Genomic DNA, 17,959 nt, shown 5'->3' with positions numbered 1-17,959 from the left:
TGACGTGCGCACGTCGTAGCTATGACGTGCGCACGTCATAGTTATGACGTGCGCACGTCAAGGCTTTGACGTGCGCACGCGATAGCTATGACGTGCGCACGCCATAGTTATGACGTGCGCACGCGATAGATATGACGTGCGCACGTCATGGTTATGACGTGCGCACGTCATAGTTATGACGTGCGCACGTCAAGGCTATGACGTGCGCACGCGATAGCTATGACGTGCGCACGCCATAGTTATAACGTGCGCACGTCATAACTATGACGTGCGCACGTCATAGAAATAGTTAAATAATATAACACAGGAAATATTTTATTTAACTATTTCTATGACGTGCGCACGTCATAACTATGGCGTGCGCACGTCATAACTATGGCGTGCGCACGTCATAACTATGACGTGCGCACGTCAAAGCTATGACGTGGGCACGTCATAACTATGACGTGCGCACGTCATATATATCGCGTGCGCACGTCATAGCTACGACGTGCGCACGTCATAGCCTTGACGTGCGCACGTCATAGCCTTGACGTGCGCACGTCATAAATATGACGTGCGCACGTCATAGAAAATAGTTAAATAAAATATTTCCTATGTCCCCTTTATGGCGCCGTAATTTATTGTATGTGATGCGTATTTTTTATATGCTGATATATATTTATGTGATTATCATATGCAACTACTAAATGTGGAAACCAAAACTTCAAAGTGAAAGTTAAAAAAAGGTTTTTCGTCATGGATGAAATTGGGGTCACTTCGATGAAATGCTAGCATAAAAGAACTTTTAATCAGCTTTTTTTATCAGATGTCATATTTCTTATTGTGGGGACACAACTGCTACATCCTTGTAATGTGTCATTTCAGTATGGGCGACATACTGAAATACAAGTATTATAGGCTTTAATGTGAAAGTGGTTACTAAGTATTATCGATAATTGATGTGTCAAACACATGGCTGAGTCAATGTTATTTAAGCAAATGACCAACAAGTCTTATATTCTTTTTGAATGCCATATCTTTAACTCATATCTGTATACACCCCTTAAGAAGTCATACGACCAACTTTCACAGTTGTTATCTACATGCATAGGTCATTGGGTTTATAGCGTTCTATTTTCATTTTATTTTCTCTCTGACAGGCGTTTCTTGTTTTATTTATTGTTTTTTGCAGTCACATAAACAACCAAGCAATGTAATATGGAACTTTTACACCCATTATTGCTGCTTCTTCCTGTATTTGCGCGATGATGATCTGAATTATTAACTCTATGATGCTATATTCCTAAATCTGTTTCTATAAAGAAGGAATGTAGTCGACACTTGTTCGTAGTTTCATTTTATCGTTCCTCAAAAAGCTGAAGCTCTGTCGCTCTGGTCTCTTTCCTACCATTGAGTAATTAAATGGTAATTAAATTGAATGCGTTTTTATTCCCTTTTATTTATGGTTTAATTTGAGTTTCAATGTTATGAGGTTAAATTTTATTTACACTTAAATGTATCATGAATATTGCTGGGCCGAGTGTGAGGTTGAGCGCTCTAAAACCGGTTTTAAACCCCCAATGCTATGCATTGACCGTTCCAAGGCGGTGACCCCAGCTTTATTAATTTATGTGTTATGTATGTTGTTTTGCATTGTGCTGTTTTGTGCTGTTTTGTGTTGTTTGGGCAATTGGTCACTTGCCTTGCCTTAAATAAAGGACCAACTAATTGTGTATAATGAGAATTCAATACTGCTCCAGCAGCTGGAGTTTCACTTCTTTATATTAGATACATAAATAATAAAACTGATCAAGAATGTTGGGCTATCATATATAATTTGACAACAAAATGTGTCTGTGAAGGATAAATTAGGAATGAAGGATGAAAAGCCTTTTGTTAGCAATGCTTTTTTCTGTCTATAAAATGACTCATTAACAAGGTTCTGATAATTACATCCAGGTTCTAAAATTACATCCAACCAATTTCATTGCCTCTGACCGCCCACTTTTTAAAACTACTGCCTGTTGGGAATTTTTTTTTCAGTCTTATTTTTTTTCATCTACTCCTCTCCAAGGGACATGTAAATACATTTAGTCAATTTATTTATGCTATTTTTTTATTTTGTTTGTTTTATTGAATATTTTGAACTTTTCAGCAGGATTTAGGTCTTACCATGGCAGTTAGTTTACTAACTAACACTTTCCTGCTTGTTCACCATTGCACATTTTTTATGACAGTAAATGACAACTGCCTATCTTAAATCATAGGATGAGTAGAATGGTCATAGAACATATTTTATGACCAGTACCCGCACAAGTTATGTGACGGGGCAGATGATCAAACATAAGATCCTCAGAAACCGATAATAATAATAATTAGTATAATACTACTAATAATAATAATGATTGTTATTAGTAGTATTATTACTATTATTATTATGAATATTAGCACACAAAAGTAATATCAAATATAATGTAAAGTATAAAATTGATAACTTGCATCAGTCTATACATTGCACAAACCAACTTAAAATTGCACTTGGAAGCCATTAGTAAAATATAAACCGTTTTTTTCTATTTCAGGATATTAGAGATGGATTACCTCCCATAGTTTACTAAGCTCTTCAAGTGGAAGAAAGATGAGTGTATGGAAGAGGCTTAAAAGAGTGGGCAAGGCGGCCTCCACATTTCAGTTCACTGTCTCGTATCAGGAATTGCAAATTGAAAGTTCTAAGAAATGGTAGGTGTCTGTGAATTAGAAAGGTTGATAATATTTTGATTTGTCAAAATGGAAGACATGTGATGTTAAATCGGAGTATTATATGTGACACTACCACTAAATAGAATTAAAATATTACAGTAATGCTGATTTTGCATATAAAACATGTTCACATACAGAACATGGTTATCTAGTAGCAATATCATGATGGAATGATGCTATTGTAAAGATAAAACTACATGACAAAAATGTTTTTCATCACACTGTTTAGATAGTATTCAAATTCTACTTTACAGTACTGGATATGTACAATTTATAGCAGTACTAAATGTACATTTCATTATTGATTATTTTACTTCTACTACTAAAACCTAATTTGCCTTAATAGCCATTTTTATTGCAAATAAAATTATTTTTTTTATAATTTAAAAACGTAACAATTTTGATTAAATAATCTAACATAATCCAATAACAATATTTATTTGGAATTATTTAATGTAAACAGTGATCACGTTTTCACTTCTTTCAGGCATAAGAAAATAAGGAGTAGTAGTGAAATTTTAAAACAATAAAACAATAAACATAAACAGAAGAAAAAAACTACAACAAATAATGAGTTGTGTGACACGAAGGGTACCTATTGCTAAACGACCGCTTAAGGTAGCGCACCTCTAATGGGCACATATCCAAATATAATCTAATTAATTATTTTCTTAATCAGCATCATTTCACTGAACTACATGCAAATTTGTAGGTAGGCTTTCCATGCTTTTTAAAAAAATATACCGAATTTTTCAAAACCTACCCCACGCTCGGCTTTTGTCCAGTTTATTTTCACCCCTGGGGTATATAAAAGTTCCATAATTCATTCAAATTTCCAAATATGGGCATGCAGTTGGTGTGTACAGATGCTGTAAAGGTGTTTAAAGTTTAAACAAGATGAAACAAGTATTCTTTTACAGACATTTATTTTTTACAAATTTTTATCTATGGAAGAGCGCCATGAAATGTAAGTGATTTCAGCCAAGTAAAAATTGGGTCGGTTAAAAACAAAGTGTCATAAAATTCAAAATAGTATCATTTAAGTCATATTTTAAACTTAGTTTTTATGGAAACACTATATACAGCAAAAATACCAAGAACTTGACAGATTTACCGTTTACTTTTTGAAATAAAAATAAAAATGCAAAATGCATGGTTCGTATTTTCAACAGTAAATCACCCAATTTCGCCATAACGTTGTTTTAATTTTAATAATTGAAGAATGTGCATAAAAATTGCAACATATTTAACAATAAATATAGCTTATATGCCATATTAAATCAAATTACGTTAGAAAATAAATAAAACGCGTCGCAAAAAAGTATACGTCGTCGGCAGGATTCGAACCTGCGCGGGAATATCCCAAAAGATTTCTAGTCTATCGCCTTAACCACTAGGCTACGGCACCTAATAGTAGGCTCTTCAACCTTCGAAGAAATCGCGGGAAATCATTAGAGGTGCGCTACCTTAAGTTCAACTACCTGAGGCTGAATATATTTGTTGCATTTTCAAATCTCTTGACATCGAATCGTTCTAAACAAAATCGTTCATCGCCAAAAATAAAACAGTTAAGCAACGGGGAACATGGACTACTTTAAAGGTAAGCATTTCTTTCAGTTTGAAACTGTGAAAAATAGTGGGTTGCAATTTTAAATTTCGCCACCAGTGCACAACAGGGATGGAACAGTCTTGCGACGATATAAGTAGTAGTTTAGTCATCTGCACTTTTAACCGTGTGTGACAGGTGACAGATTTGAAGTCTTCTGATGCCAATATTATACAAACAGGAAGATTTAGTGGCAATGACGTCTTTTGAAATGACGACAAGTTTGGAAACTCGTTTGGAAGCATGTTCAAGTCGCAAATAGTTTTAGTAAGAAAGGAAGATCAAAAGTGCGGTGTTTGTAAATATTACAGAAATGTCGTTTGAAGAAGAGCGTCACGCGTACGTATTTTTTTCTGGCAATGGATTTAAGAGATATTGTGGTACATTTTAGGATTAATCAGTGTTTTCGTCTTCGGTACGATAGGTTTTCCCACTGGAGTTCGTTAAAATGTTTTGTAGAATTGCAAAGCTTCCTTGCAACTGCAACAATAGCGGCTTCTATTTGGACTGACTCGATGTCAAGTTTTTGGGAACAGTTGGTCCACATGACATCGGCAGGAAATGTACATTTTTTTCGAGACTGGACCGTGACAGAAGAATATTTAAAGACTGCGGAATTTTAATCATTTGCCATGCTTTGTCAACTGTTGAAGTTATGTTAGCCTAACATTTAGAAAAGGAAAGACATATGTGCTTATGGACATTCATCTGAGGTAAGGGAACATTGCTCATGATAATGTTGTGATTTAACGGTTTTACTCGCTTACTGAAAATTTCACGGATTCCGTTATTTTTTCGCATTAGAAGACACAAGCCATCTTCTAGACCAAGACATGCTTCGACAAACGATCTTTGTTTAGAACGAAGAAGTCGTTGATTGTTGGCTATGATGTATAAGCTGGTTTCATCAGCAAAGAGACGAATGTTGGATGTGTTGGCAGAGACAATGGCGTAAATAAAAATAAGAAAAAGCCTTGGGCCAAGAATGCATTTTAAGGGGATACCTGGAGTAGTAGTCGTCTTTTCTGATGAAGAGTTAGCAAATGCGACCATTTGTGGTTTTTCAGTTGGATGAGATTGAAATCAGGCTAATAATGGATTACTGATACCAATGGCCTTCAGTTTGAACAGAAGGCTAACGTGACAATCCCGGTCCAAAGCCTTGGGGATATCACTGAACTAAACACTGACTTCATTTTCACACGTCAAATGACTCGAGAATGTAATCGTAAAGAAATAGCCATTGGTTCGTCGTAAAATGGCCTTTTACGAATCCAAATTGGAATGTTTTTATCGAGTGAGTAGTTGTGAACATATTTATGAAAGCATCGTTCAATAAGTTTACCAATGCAACCAAGTAAGGGGATTAGGGACGGTATATTGAAGGAATTGAGTCTTACTTTTCAATGGCATGTGTGGTATTAGCTTTGTGTCAAGGTTCTTAGAACGTTGAGTTACGGATCTGAAGAAGTTGCTAGAGGAATCATTAGTACCTCCAAGGTCCTTTCAAATCAGATCCACATGCTTTTGGCTTTTAACCGAATTTATTACGTCTTTGATATCTTTAAGCGATATGCTATATTCTGTTCAGGACAGGTATGTTATAGTGCGTAGTAAGGAAGAAAATCACTGCAATCATTAAGGCTAGATTTGTTGGGGAAGTATTTATTAAACATTTCGGCTCAATGTGTATCAGGATATACAGATGAATTGTTGTCAAATCGTGTGGGAAAATAATTTGCATTTGCATTTTGGTGAGTTGTTTTGCAATCTTCATCCACTGTTTTGCATATGTGTTTGATGAATTTATTTTGTCGATGCTTTTACTGGTAAAGTCTGTTTTGGAATTTCGAATTATTTTAGTAACTTTGTAACGAACGAACTATTCTTAAATTAGCCCAATTAAATAAGATTTCAGTAGTAAGACTTTTTTTGAAATTTGATTAACTCGCGTATGTTTCTGAATAAATAACAACGATATAAGCTAGTAGATCTATAACCATAAGAAATAATAACAACTTAATATGTCGTCTGTTCTGGAATATGTTCTTGCAGACTTAAGCTTCATAATATAATGCGACTGGAATCATTGGTAGGATTCACTCCGGAATTGCGGCGGTTTTTCTGTCTGGCTGAGCGGTTGCGTGGTGCATTGATACCATCCATATATTGTTTTACACCGATGACCGATATAATCATTACAACTATGAATAACAGAACGCCCCCAATTATTGCCAAAACAATCAAAAGTTCGAGGTCAGCACCCTGAAAAAAAATGGCGTTCATGTTTATATGCTCCATGTAAATTATGCATTATTTATACGGTATATAACAAGAAATTTCTTCTCTGCAAACTTGTTTGTATTGGAAAGATTGTGCATTATAGACGTTACTATCACAAATAGTAAGTATTGTTTTTTAATATCATAAGAAATTGAGGCAAACAATGCACCTCAAATAGAATGGTGTCTACCGAGGTCGTCGACCGAAATGGACTTAAAAACGCAACGGGACATTATTTAAAGATGCCTATGATATTAATGTTATTATACCGATAAACATGAATGTACTTCAAGAAACAAACAAATCGAACGCGAATATTTTATATAAAGCTCAAGCGCTTATCAGAGTTGATTTGATTGATACATTTTAATAAGCACCTACGGAGTACAAGCTTGAATGGAATATTCTGAAAACTGACGCTACTGTTTTAAGCCATCAGGCGGGTACTATTAATAAATATAGCCCGCTCGGGATCTGTTATATTCCAACTTCATGGCAATAAAATATTATGCAGGGATCGGTACACGGAAATTTAACATGGGAAAGTCTTGTAAGGTATAATACTTACGTTTTCTGCAATGCACATAGTTAGCAGGTTAGGTTGACTGATTTGTTAGATATTAGCTGAATTGCAAAATGCAAACAAACACGACGTTGTAAATGACATACTGCAATATTCAAATTTATATCCCAAAAGAGTCATTCTGAACTTAAAATTTAGAGGATACATATGCTATAATGTTATACATGTATATCGATATATTTAAGACTCAAACCTCAGATATACCCGGATTACTCGGCACGGTATTTGTACCATTCGCAATACTTTGCCCAATGTTCATCTGTGTCAAATGGGTTGCCGTAAACAATGTTCCGGAGGTGGTGTGTTGTTGTAAAGATGAATTATCGACTGTTGCACTGGATGAGTCAAATGTATTACGAGGAGAATCTGTAAGGGTTCTCATCGGCGTTGTTGTTGTAGTTGTTGTTTCTGCTCCTGCTATTGAATAAGCAAGTTAAGAACATTCAAACGCAAAGTATTGCGAGGAAAAACCATGCAAAATATTGCTAATGCACTGACAGTTTGGATATTATATCATCTATCTGCTTTTGCTGCAAGTTAGGGTGGTCTAAGCAGCTGGACGTGCAATTGTATGCAAGTTTCGAACTGTCGAGCATCAGATTACAAACGGAAGAGCATTTGCATTTAAGTTTTCTATCAGAAACTGGAACAAGAATCTGTCTTGATCAAAAGAGATTAGTGTCTTATTAAATAAGCCTTCCAAATGTACAACACTAGTAATGAAATAAACACTACATTATAATTACAAATCTTGATCGTGTAAGTGTCATTTCGCGTCTCTTTCGTGTATGTATGCAGGAAGTTCGAGAAATATATATTTGGCTATACTTTTGAAGAGCGTGATGCCATTGATCTACAGTGAAATACACTATTTAAACCTAGCGTAATGGCTTTCCATAGTTTCTGTTACATACCGATTTGAATTGCAATGAAAACCATTAGTAAGGTAATACTATATTGATAACATAGTGTACATTTTTACAGTTCACTTACTTTCATTGTCGTCGCACTTGATTCCACCCATGCGAGGCGGAAAATACACTGAACACGGCCAGGGGAATCTAGACAAGTGGATCCATTTGCGCAGGGAGATGACAAACACCTTGTGATAGGATTCTCACAATGTACACCGGTGTATCCTGTAACATCGAAATTTTACTTTTGACGGAGGTGTACCGAAATGCTGATGTTTATGAAAATTTAAACAACTTCTCAAATAATTGTATAAGTACGTATAGTTTGCGCTCATTTTTACACTGACATGCAGTTCGTGCACAAAATATCATTTGTTTATAAACATTTATTGTTGAATCTTAAATGATGAGCAAAGTTCAGATATACCTGCCGGACAAATGCACTTAAAGCCGTCCAAAGTCGGCACACATGTTGATTTGTTAAAACACGGTGCATCATCACACACTATTTCTAAAATAACAATACAAATGCACGTTAACGACAATCACCGAACATTTTAACACGTTTAAGACACACATGAAGCAGAAACAACAGTCTTTTATGTAATGAGCAATTGGAGCTTGAAGAACTTAAAACTTAATTCAAATAAATGACAATCCGAATAAAATTGCATTATGCTTTTTGTAGTCACTTCACTGGTCTTAAAGCCTTACGTACTTTTTAATGGTATTATTCCAGTTTTGTTTTGTGAGTTATCTATTGACCCGTGTTGAAACGGAACTTGTTCACTTGTCTTCAATTAAAGACCAGCCAATGGTAGTAAGGGTTTATCTCATGGTGATATTTCTGATGTTGCATTATTCTTATTCAAGTATTTCATTTTTTTACAAAATACCGTTACTACATTCTGACTTCTTGTGACAGTCGGCTATTATAAAACTGAACTACATTCTAGAAACCTTTGGAGCAGTCCGCGGACCTGTATTTGGGCGTGCATCGGCAAGTTTCATTAGAACCAAACACGTTCAAGCAAGTCCCATTGTTGAGACAAGTCTTGTTTCTACAGCCATCTTCGTCTGTAAGAATATATTTCATTTTTTGTTTGTTTTTATTTTGACAATTGTTTTAATATTTAATGATGGTTTGTACACATTGTCATGTATGCTATAGGCAATTGGACACCTGCCTTCAAACACTAGAATACGCCTTAATAAATGACATAGAAACATACACAAAATAACACGTTTACATGCTCATTTTTTTCGCAGGCAAACAATGTCATTTTGTCAATATACAATTGTACTACCCCCCATGTAATCATCTTACAACATTTTTAATCTACAACAAGGTAGGAATCGTACCTAAAATAATATCGGTGAAGCATCTTGGTGCTGTTGTCAACCTGAAATAGAAGCAGACCTAATATAAAAACAATTATCTAAACATAGTCATTTCATAAAATATGAAGTAGCTTTATGGTCTATTTATACTTAAATTATAGCAACTCGAAATCGAGCCTATGGGTATTTGGTCCCGCGATAAAATTAATTGCGTAGGAGTGTGAGTCATTTCAGCGTTGGATTGTTATTGCATGCCTATTATCAGCGAATGTTCAAACGGTTCATTTCAATCGTGAGTGTAGCAAGTCGAAATCGAACCTATGGGCATTTGGTCCCGATGTAGACATTATGCTTCAAAACATTGAAATCGTATTTCAATTTTGCAACCGTAAAGGTCGACCGTTTACATTTTATGAAAGCACTCATGCAGCTGCTATTAACTCCCTTTCCAAAGCTACTCTTAATAGAGCCTAGTGGTATTATGGTTAAGGATAGGATGATGAATATTGCTATTGAGCAGCGAGTAGTATTCGTGTTATAACCAAAGCCGGGACTTGCACCCAGATTTCTTCTCCCTCGAAGAAGGAAAAGCGTTCTGCTTTGAACTACTGTGGTTGTATAAACACGTTTCATACAAGCTACATGATCAAGAGGTGTCACTCAGCGTTTGTACGGGCTTGTGACCGTTCTTTTCACAGCGAAATGAAAAGAGCCGCTTTACCACCTTGCGATATGCAATACGGACTAGCATACTAGCAAATATAGCAGTAACTTTTGTCATACATACATGACCCATTTCATTCGGCAGAAAATTGCCCAGCAATCAACTTTCGAACTTAGGATGGATCGACCTAATTATTACAGAGTTATTGTTGTTTCTTTTCAAACGGAAACATGTTCAATGATTTGAGCAAAATATTTCTAGCACCATTAACGTCTCTGTGCGTGTTATAGTTACAACTATCACAATAAAATGTTTCACTCTTTTCAAGATTTTTATTGAGTTTTCCACACACTCCACAGGTCATCGAAGTGTATGCTTCATTTTGAACCTCAAATATGCAGTCGGTGTTGGTGGTTCGGTGAGTTAGCCGTTGGCGAAATCTGTAATGTTGCCAATATAGCAAATCCCTTTTAGCACGCTTTGATAAATGTTTTTTCTTTACCAATGGCGCAACATTGATTTTACCCAGTGCAACATATTGATACTCTTTGACAAGATGTGAAGAAAGCTTAAGGTGAATATCTTCTACAAACGTTTTTAGTTTCAAATGTGTTTTCTTCAGTGATACAATTCGTTCACTAGCTGCTTGTTGTTGCTTTTTGTTTTGCGCTTTTGTCAAATGCATATGCGCATGATCTATTTTATTGTGGAGTTTGCTAATCACATACTGCTTGTCTTCTTTAATACCAACTTGGAAAACACAACAGTCAATAGGGTCATATACTGTAGCAAACGTTCTACCGCCAGGATCTATACCACACACGCGTTTATCTATTGTATCGTTTGATGCGTTTCTTCGTGTATACTTTGGATCACACGGAATGTTCATGACAAAAGTCCCATTAGCTCGTTTTACTATTTTCACATCATGATCAAAAGGAGGTATTTTTGTTATCGGTTTAGCCAATTTTAGGAATCGTTCTTTAGGTTTAGACCGCTTTTCAAAATTTTCGGGTATCATACAGATGTATCGGTTTAGCATATTGATATTATCGATAGAAACGTCTTTGCTTGAAAGATTTCGTATGAACAGTTTTGGAACACAAAACGATCCTTGAACAATATTTGATACAGACATGGGTCGTTTCAGTTTTGATTTGAGTGATTTGGCTGCCTTGTAAGATGTATAAAAGTTTTTGCACGATGTTGTTTTTACTGAAGTCATTCTGTTGTTGAAGAACCAGTCATCGTTTTCCATTCTGTACTGCGGGTCTACATCATTGGCATTTGTTTTGCAAACAATTTTCTGTAGCTCAAATTGGTGTGGTCCTATACCTTTTTCGTTTACTAACCACAAGCACCAATTATACGTATAATTTGAAACGCGAAGCATTTCGTTGAGGACTCGTTTTTGATGTTTAGTAGGACGAATTCCAACCGAGAATGATGTAAGAAATTTATCTGATTGTGTCTTTTGCTTTTTGACACTAGCCGACTGTAACAATTGAATCACATCGCAATCAGTTTTCTCGTGATTAACCATATCCTTTCTTCTTATGTACTCCCACCAATACCACATACTTTTGTGTTTGTGGACGTGTGCAGCATCCCATAAAGTTAAATCCTCTCGTTTGCGTTTCATGGCTGTACAATAAAAAACAGGAAAGGAATTTGTTTGCTTATATATTTATTTTTGATAAACTTATGTCAGGGCGATACGAATGAAACCGTATCCCGAATAAAATGGGTTAAAAGCTAGTGGTGTCACTCGGCGTTTTCACGGACTTGTGACCGTTCCTCTTGTCTGAGTACAAGAGAAGTCGCCTTCCCACCCCAGCCCTAGCAGACTTTGTGCATTGAAGCACTTAATAGAAATGTTATTGCTCGGTCATCGGTCAGGTTCGGTAAACGCGTGCCTGCGTTTCTGAGAGAGCCAGATTAAGATATTTCGTGTCACCGTACGAAAATACCATGGTGTCGCATAGCAAAGCACAGGCATGTCACCATGCGTGCCTACCACCCTTCCAACAGCGCAACAATGTGGTGTTGAAAGGATTCCCAGATAGTGTCGAAAGTATTGACGGTCATAACGGGGACAAGTTGCTTTATAGCGCCTCATTTCGTATTGACTTGCAACCCCGCCCTAGACCGCTACACAGCTAAATGGGCAGGACTCCATCTGACTATCAATCTCAGCGGTCATAGTTTTGAAAAGCGTCTGCTTGTTAATTGTTGGTATTTTGGTACTTGGAATCTCTTGTGCCCAAGTAGACTTAAAATTGGTTTTAAAGATCATGCAATCATTAACTGGTTGGTAGCCTTATCAAATGCAATCGCGTCCTCGGACTCGCATACGCATCGACCCACGTCAGGTTCTAAAGCTTGCGGGCAATAATGAGTGTCCCTCGCGATAGATTGAGGAGCCTTGCCAGAGTATAACGACTGCATGGATAACACATGTTAGAACCGAAAACCGAGGCGTTTCCCCTCAAGTGCTATCGGTTCGCTTCGCAACTTGTGGAGTCGGTCTATTGACACCTACATACCTCGGTCGCCCATACTCAGTTAATTAACCGCTGTTGTCTTTCTGCTTGCCAAATAGCAGTCAACGACAACCTTACATTGATCTAGCCAGATTGGAAACTACGAGCGAAAACTAACTCGCCAAAGCGAGTGACCCGCTCCCGATTCGAGCAAAACCTCACCTAAGCACTATCGACCCAAAAAACGCCAGTAACACTGCTCCGTTACTAGGGAGCCTTGCTAGTCAACACAAGTAATTTGCAATCCTGGCTAGAGCAATGAGTATATTCGGACTGGTGTACCACCATGTGATTGTCTGCGTCTAAATTGTTGGTATTTGATACTTAGAGTCTCTTGTGCCAAAGTAGAGACTGAATATTTGTTTTATAAATCAAGCAATCATTTACTGGTTGGTAGTTCTAACAGTGCGTCAAAATAAGCACCGTGAAAACATTTTAGCACCGAAATACCGAGGTGTTTACCCCCAAGTGCTATCAGTGCGCTTCACACTTGTGGAGTCTTAAACCCCTCGGCCGCCCAAACACAGTTAATGACTGTTAATGTTTATTTTTTGTTTGATTTTGGTATTGCATAGTTAATACATTGTTAATACACAAACACATACATCAATACATCAATATTGCTGGCCAGCACAATAAAACAAGGAAAAAAAAGGTAGGAGATCAATCTCCTTTTTCATGTAAAAACATAAACATAAACATACAAACTGGCAACACTTGCCACTTGCAACACCGAGTTCGTTTCATTGCATAATGTTCACATTTTTCGATCGACACATATTCGCAATGTTACATGGATTCACAAAGTTACATGGATTCACAAAGTTGCACTGATATCCATACGCGGGCCAATGTTCGAGTTATCGGTGCGATGGACCCACGGTTTTGTCGCAGCTGTACGCCACACGTATGTATTGACTACTCGGTGTCCACATCAAGGTTTGGATATTGGCACTGAAAATAGAAAAGCAAATTGTGTTAAACAGTAAACGATGAGAGTAAACAGCCTGAAATGATAAAAAGCATGCATGTGTAATATACTATGTATCAAATGAAAAAGTAAACACAAACTGCTAAAAAAAACACACAACTCTACCAACTGTTTGACTGATACTTACTTTTTTGTATTGTGTTGCATGTTCAGGCGCCTTGCTGTCACTGCTCGTCTTGCAGTAGAGCTGAAATGAAATAGAAAGCATGATAAGAAACTTTCACTGTGTTTGTACAACTTACAATTTATGTGCACAATTTTGCATTTAAGTATAACATACAGTAAAACAATTTCAACTAATACTCACTTTTTTGTTGTGTTGTTTCCACAAAGGCGCCTCGTTGTCACTGCTCGCCTGGTAGTAAACCTGACACGTCTAGTAGTAGAGAACACTCGTCCAGCAGTAAAGCTGAAATGAAATCGAAAGCATGATCAGAAACTTTTGAATGTGTTTGTACAACTTACAATTTATAAACACAATATTGAACTGTAACAGTAAACATGAAACAGATAACAATTTTACTTACCTATGTTGTCTTCGCTGAAATACAAAAGTCATGTTCATAGCAATCATAGCATATTAACACACAATGAATACAACTCAAAACTTTTAGTAAGAAACTCAGTACTTACTTTGTATTTTGTATCCAATCCCTCTGCGGGCAATCTTCTTCAGTCCACAATCGAGCTGAAATCAAGACTCAATGCATACATGTAAATTTTGCCAAATAACAAACAGAACTGTGAACCAAAACTTGAACTAAACAAAACTAACTTTTCAACTGTTATGGTACTCACCTCTGGCAACTGAAATCATACAGACATTTTGCATAGCACAATACATTTTTAGTTTGAAGATAAGAATGATTTATGAACATTTTACTTACACAAAGCATAAATATGAAAGACATGATATGATGAAAAAAAACAATATGTATACAAAATTATACATAAAGAAACACACTATACTTACCATTGCTGACCTGAAATTGAAAAAAGCACATTTTGTATAGCAGAATACAAGTCATCAAAACAGTTCAATATGAAAATTAAAGAAAGTTAGTGTACTTACCACAGCTATACTGAAATGAAAAAGAAACACATTTTACAATGCAGAATACAGATAATCAAAACAGTTCACTATGAAATTATAGAAAGTTAGTGTACTTACCAACAGGCTACTGAAATGAAAAAAAACATTAAGCATTGCATAGTAGTATACAAGTCATCAAAACATTTCAATATGAAATTATAGAAAGTTAGTGTACTTACCACAGGATACTGAAATGAAAAAAACATTTAGCAATGCATAATAATCAAGACTTACGTAGCTGATCTTGAATCATTTTCTGTTTCTCAACTTCTCAGTTGTCCAAAAGTCTGCTCTGTAACGACCCACCATTCCAATCTGAAAAATAGTTAAGCATAACAAAGCACAAAACAAACCAAAAGAATAGTTTACTTGCCTCATATTTTGTGCAGGTTTTCAACAGCCAATTTTCTTCATGAAACCTGTATTCGTCTCTTTTTGACCAACTGTGGAACCGTCACAGCAATGTAAGTCTGAAACATAGAAGGGCATAACAACATAACATACAAACCAGTATATTTGTTTCGACTTACCTCGTGGCTAGAGTCGAGACACAGCTGGTGAATTTCTTTTCTGTCGAAAGCTGTCAAAACATCTCTGCAACATCTCTGCAATTGAAACCTGAAACAGAGTAAAACAGAGAAACATTTTGTATACAATATAGTAAACGCTTACCTTGTTATAGGCCTGAGTTGCAGCAGTGATTTTTTCTTGAAATCTTCTTCTTTTCCCTCACTGCATGAGAGACCTGAAAAATAGCATGCAGTGCAAAACACATGAGTTAAATTAAACCAAAATTTTGTTTCTACTTACCTTGCTTCTGTAGAGTTAAGTCACAGTAGTGGAATTCCTTCTTCAAACACATTTTTCTGTCTAAACCAGAAACTTGAATCTGAAACAGAAAAAAGCATCACATCAAATTGTACAACTCAAGTGCATTCATTCAATGCTTACCTACTTTCTGTTGAGTTGTTTCACAGCAGCTGAAATCCTTATTCACTGTTGGCACTGCTATGAGACCATTTCTGCATGTGAAATCTGAAACAGAGCAAAGCAAAGTATGCATGGTAAAAATCAAACAAACAATTGTAACACTTACCCTGTTTGCAAGTCCCATTCACTTTCTCAGCAATGTTCCTCTTCTTGAATCGTCTTCGTCGCTGACTACAAGTACACCTGAAACATAGCATGTACAAAACATACCATATAAAAACAAAATACAAGTGTTCATACTAAAATGAAACACACTTACCTTTCTGCGTTGCTCAGCTCTGTTCGACTGTCAACTCTTCATGTCATGTCATAACAGAAACGAACTAAATCAAAACATGCATAGCACACTATCATTGATAAAATATTGAAACAATTGTATGCTTCATAGCTCTAGCTCTGTGTTTTTTCCACTTTACATCACAGACAACTGGCGATCACAAAAGTAAAGACATTTTTGTTCTACTCAAACATTAAGCTCACATTCACAAACACCGACCGACAGAGTTTTGTATAGAGTGCTAATACCTAAAACTGTACAAAAAGAATCGACATCAGTTTTCATTCATCATCGTTTATTGAGACAAATTAATACTACAATACTTACCACAGCTCCCTGAAATGAAATAGAAATGTTAACAGCATGCAAACAAATGTTAACCAATATCAAATCATCTATAGTAAATATCAACAATCAACCATCATAGTACATCATCAGTTAGTTCGACATCCCACGGTTGCTCAAGTGTAAGTACTGGCTAGCATTTACCCTTTTCAGTAAACCGTCACACATCAGCATTTTTAGACACAAGTACTGATAGATTCTACCCTTGCTATCATCTTTCACAGACTTCTATGAGTAAACAACTGAAAAATATAAAACGTTTGTACTCACTGTTTGGCAGCTCCAAGAAACACGTCTGTTCTGCTTGCCATCTGGACATCAACTGAAACAAAACATCTGAAAACACACATACATTTTAAACGTTTTTGAACAAAAATCAACACAGAGCAGAGCTAAGCTGCAGCAGTTAATCTTTCTTAAAATTGAATTCTCCATCTCTGCATAGCACAAATGAAAAATAGCATAACATCACATTGTCAATGAGCAGTCAATGAAAACAAAAATTTGATCGACTTACCTTGCTTCTGTAGAGTTGAGTAACAGACGTGGAAATCTTCTTCCATGTGTAAACCAGTGACTCGAATCTGAAATAAAGTAAAGAACACATTGTACAACTCAAATCAATGAATTAAAACTTACCTTACTTTTGATGAATTGTGTTTCAGCAGTTGAAATCCTGTTTAATTTCCGCATGTGAAATCTGAAACAGAGCAAAGCACGCATGTTACAAATTAAACAAACACAAGTGTTACACTTACCCTGTTTTCAAGTCCCAATCACTTTCTCAACAATGTTCCTCTTCTTGATTCGTCTTCGTCGCTGTCAGCAAGTACACCTGAAACATAAAAGCATGCACAAAACATCCCATATAACAACTATTTTGTACTTACCATATGAGTGCTTTTCTGTTCAGGTCAGCTTGAAAACCCATCACTGCCAACAGCATCTGAAAAATAGTACAACACAAACAAACAAACATAACATATCATAAAAACAGTTTAACACAACAGATATGAGAGCTCTCGCAACCACGTCTGTTCTGTTCGACTGTCCAAAAGCAACTGACAGTACTTTACTGACAGCATTTTTTTTTAAATAATTCACTAACATTGAGGAATTCTAAACTTACCTTCAAGGCTTGTTGAGTAGCTCCAAAAACAAGACTGCTTGGCTCCACTGTTCACTCCAACTGTCATATCATCACTGGATAAGCACTCCTGAAATGAATTAAACCAAAACATGCATAGAACAAACATTCAGTCAAAAGTACTTACCTTTCACTTTGTCACTGCCCTGTGCTCAACTCCAGTCAGCATGACATCTCTGCTTGAAAGTCTGAAAAATATAAAAACATGCAATGCAAAACAAACATAGTTACTTACCTTCTAGCATATTGTTGGAGCTCCAGAAAACACGACTGTTCACTCCAGCTGCCAGACTTGAACTGCCAGCACACATCTGAAAATCTGAACAAAGCATTCATGTTCATACTTTACTAGCCGTACAATTAAAGTTACTGACATACTCATCATCCAAAATAGAGTACACGAAAAGCTAGCTAGGTTTACCTCTGTTCATGTGTTATAC

Source organism: Dreissena polymorpha, chromosome 3, assembly GCF_020536995.1.
Source record: "Dreissena polymorpha isolate Duluth1 chromosome 3, UMN_Dpol_1.0, whole genome shotgun sequence".
NCBI classification, from domain to species: Eukaryota; Metazoa; Mollusca; class Bivalvia; order Myida; family Dreissenidae; genus Dreissena; species Dreissena polymorpha.
The sequence above is the reverse complement of the archived record's forward strand: the minus strand, read 5'-3'. Positions refer to the sequence as shown.